At 38.7% G+C, this 4254-nt stretch overlaps 1 pseudogene; it reads right to left on the bottom strand.

The window, feature by feature from the left end:
• Nucleotides 1–517: 517 nt before the first annotated feature.
• Nucleotides 518–1937, bottom strand: LOC131772221 (uncharacterized; annotated as a pseudogene).
• Between the last annotated feature and the right edge of the window lie 2317 nt (nt 1938–4254).

Raw genomic sequence — 4254 nt, 5'->3', positions numbered from 1 at the left:
ACTTTCTGGAACCATACAACAATTTTTCACTTTCTACTTGTACATAAAGCAATGTTTTTCTCCAAGCAGATAGTGGAATCTTATTTAATAACCTTTCTTGATTTGCCTCATCTTCAATAATATGCAAGATTGTTCACTCAGACTTTGATTATTATGTATTATAATCTGTGTATTTGAGCTCCTTCTGTTAAAAAAAAGCCATACACACAAAGTAAATTACACACGTTAAATTTCTTGGGGATATTATTTTAGATTTAAGGTTCAGCCTTGTTTACATGGAGTGAGTTTTATCTTATTAATGCCTTTCATAGAACTTTCCCGAATTCAACCTAAGTGATTGCGAACAATGATTTCAATTCAATTCTGGCGCAGACAAAGTTATTGTAAATTTATCAAACCACATGAAAATTGTTCACCCCAACCTTGAATTAAAATCATTATTCGTGGGCATCGAAGGCCAATGTAGGAAAGTAAGTTCAACAACATACCAGTTTAGCAAATTAATTATGTACGTCAGTCAACATCCTCTCATGTCAAATCTTGAAAGGCCATATTTAACACGTGGATAAGCAAGTTCTACAAGAATGTGCTCATTGTAAAATGCCTCCAGTTTTGGGAGCACTGAACTCCAGAATTTACGATCAAAGTTTACTGTCGAAATGAAAACACCTTCAATGTCTACAAATGATCTGTCTGTAAGCTCTTTAACTCCCTTAATCACCAGATCCACCCATGATTTCTCCGTAACAAACAACTGTTGCTGGACTTGATAGTGATACTTGTGTTTCTGGTTGATAACCAGCTGTCCATCAGTTGAACCAGGAAGAAAGATTCTTTTTCTGATAAGTCCATCATGCAAAGTCTCATTCTCCTTTAGGAAGACAAGTTTTATTTCAATAAGTCCACTGGAACTTGGCTCAGTGGAGTCGGCATTGTATACTAAGCCATCTGGAGATGCAGCCAAGAAATTATGTGATTTGCTGATGAAAAGTCCACATGGTTTCACTAGGACATTTTGATTGTTCAGTTTCCTTGACTTGATGTATTCTGCAATAACAGCACCTTCTCTTGACAAGCCCTCTTTCATATAAATTGTTTGAGGGATCTGCTTGTAATGTAAGACTTCACTAATGGCCTTTGTAGGGGAGGTAGTTGCTTGCAGAGTGGCAATTCGATGGCATTTAGATGCAGTTATTCTTATTTTTCGATGCAGATTCCAGTTTTCATTTACTGATTGGCCCATGGTTTCTTTTTCAATTTGATCAACATCCTTTTCATCAGCAAAGAGCCTTTTCTTAACTTTTATGCACCTTTCCTTTATTTCTTCCAAACTCACTGGATGGCATTTCACTGGTGATAACAGTTCAGTTGACACTGGACTACCATTTCCTTGTTCTGGTTCAACTGGTTCAATGTGAGTCAAGGGTGTGCAGTAATTATGTTCAACCAAAATCGTTTCTTTATTTTCCTCCAAAGTTTTCTGCGGTAAAATGAGACTTAAGGCCATTTTCTTGCCTGTCTTATTCTCAATCTCCTTGACACGGTGCAATAAATTATACATGTCAGTGTTTGTATTTGGGTACTGCTGGTGTGGTGCTCTAACATCCCTTGTTGATGGAGGAGATTTATCCTCACTCTTGCTTAGTTTGCCATGTTGATGTTTTTTTAAATTTGACTTTGGCAATTGGCAGATTGTCAATCTTTCTTTTTCTTGGGACATTCCATGCACATGGCTTTGAAGTGCAAGAAAGTGCAGGGGTTAAGGAAGGATTTACAGGTGCTTTACTTTGTTTGAAGAACTCCTCCAGTGCAAATAGTGTTGAAGTTACATGGTTGCAACGCCCGTCAACTCCAGCTGGGCAACCATCATAAGCTGTTACTACACTGCCATCTTTGTTGAAAACAATGAAGCAATTATACAACACTGTCTTTTTCATTGATGGAAGAACTTGACTTTTAACATAAAACTTTCCGTCAGATTTCCTGCATTTAATGCTAAGGACATGGCCAGATTTAAAAAAATTGTATCCCTTGACAAGAGGTTTTGCTGTGGATAATTGCTTCTTAGCATCACTCTCTTCAATCATGTACCTCCATATTGTACCAAATGATATAGCAGGTAAAATATTCAAATCCTCTGTAAATCCGTCCACTGGAAAGTTTTCTTTGAGTTTTTTAGCGTTAATTTCTTCCATGAGTCCCAGGTCTGCCTTAGCTTTAGCCAAATGGATTCCACCATCAGGGTCCTTTATCTTCGAGCTTAGGCCACCAGCAATATAGTCTTTTACCCTGAAACACAATAGACAAAACACGAACGTATTAACGATGTTCTCAGAAAATTGTCGACTAGCATCGTAATGTAAAGCACAGGGGGCGATAATAAGAGTTCTCGAATAATTTCAAAGCTTTCTTACCTTTGAACAAGCTGCATTTTCTTTCCAGTTGTTTTAGCTCCACGGCAAAGAAGCCATCGCTGCAGCTGTTTCACGGTGCATTCTTCTGTTATTTCCCGAGGTAAAATTGCTCCTGGTACATCTTCTTCTCTTAGCTTTACGCTGTCAGATTTGTTTCTTTCGATAACTTCGACCTTATCGCTATTTTGCTCTGTTAAAACCTTGCTGTCACTACTTCATTCCGCGCTAAATTCCGCCATGTTTTTGTTTTACTTACGTCCCCCCAAACAGTCCCATAAGCGCTTGCGCGGCGACTTCGGTTCCAGGCTACCGCTCTTTTCCAAAGTGGGCTATACAGGGCAGCCTACATGTACCGTATCATTATCCACTTCCACATCATCCACGTTGTCAACACCAACATCATCTACATCAGTGTTAGCTTCATCAACATCATCTGCATCAACATCATCTGCATCAATATCATCTGCATCAATATCATCTGCATCAATATCATCTGCATCACCATCATCTGCATCAACATCATATACATTGGCATCATCTAGTTTGACATCATCTGTATTAACATCATTTACCTTGACATCTTCTGTATCCACATCACCTACATCATCTAGGTCATCTTTATCCAGTCATAACCCACCTGCTACAACTTGTGCATCTTTGTTGTCAAATGTTATTCCACTATCAGTGCAACAGGACCTGCATCCTTTATCCTCATTTAATCAGCAGTCTTCCCGCTCAGTAGTAAATCCTCAACCTTCCTCTGCAGATACTCTGCCATTTGGTCAGCATTCTTTGTCATTTCCTCCATTTTTTTCTGCTACTGGTTGTACAGCGTCTCCGTTTTTTCATGCTCAGCTATCTTCATCAACTCCACTCCTACCTTCCACATTATCTGGACAACCTGTAACATTGCCTCCTCAAGCTCCCTCTATCTCATCCTTGCCAGTGGAAGTCACACCATCACCATTACAACAAGTTTCATCATCTTTAAGCCTGTCACATCCGTCATGTAGTCAGCCTTCATCTTCACAGTCAAGTGTCCATAAATATTCAATTTCATCTATATTCCGCCCAGTCATTTCATCCACTGCATCCACTGCCTTGCAGACATTTCATCAAAATTATCCTGCTCCAGCTCTTCAGCTATCTTCACCCTCAGTTTCATCTGTTTTGTATCATCAAGTGCCACCAGCATGCTCTTCTGTGGTATTAGATCCTGTGACTCTTAACATCCATCCCAAATGTGGTCTTCCTGGTCAATCCTGTTTAGACTGGCTAAATTCATTAACAATTCCAAGAAATGTTGAAAGTCTGGAGCAAGTGAAGGAGATCTGGGAGCTTGGAAGCCAACATTGTCCACCATTAAGAGATTGGACTATGCTAATGAGGAACTTTAAGTCATCCAAAGGACGAAATACTTCCATTTACAGTCAACGTAAATTTATTTATTTATTATTTCAACGTCATGGGTTTGATGTCAGCAGCATCTCTTCTCAGTACAATGAAGTTAAACCCGGTAAACTATACAAACTTTTAAACACTAGTAAACAAAATTGATGAATGTTGTTCCTGAAATCTTTGACTACATTTTAATTCCTATCAATAAGTTAAAGCCTTGTATAAGGTAGCTGGTGGCCAACAAAAATTTCCCTGCTTTCCTGCATGAATCTTGACTGGTTACTTTGTTACTGGTTGTTTTCAAGTGCCGTATTTGTAGGAGTGCTTGAATAACATCTTGTTGGTGTTTTTAATTATTTAGACTTAACAATAACTGGTCAATTTACCTGGCAGTTTTCTCGATGTACATGTAAATATATGCCTGCAGTTCATTGTGGTAGTT

The sequence above is a fragment of the Pocillopora verrucosa genome, chromosome 11, assembly GCF_036669915.1.
Source record: "Pocillopora verrucosa isolate sample1 chromosome 11, ASM3666991v2, whole genome shotgun sequence".
Taxonomy (NCBI): Eukaryota; Metazoa; Cnidaria; class Anthozoa; order Scleractinia; family Pocilloporidae; genus Pocillopora; species Pocillopora verrucosa.
The sequence above is the reverse complement of the archived record's forward strand: the minus strand, read 5'-3'. Positions and strand labels throughout refer to the sequence as shown.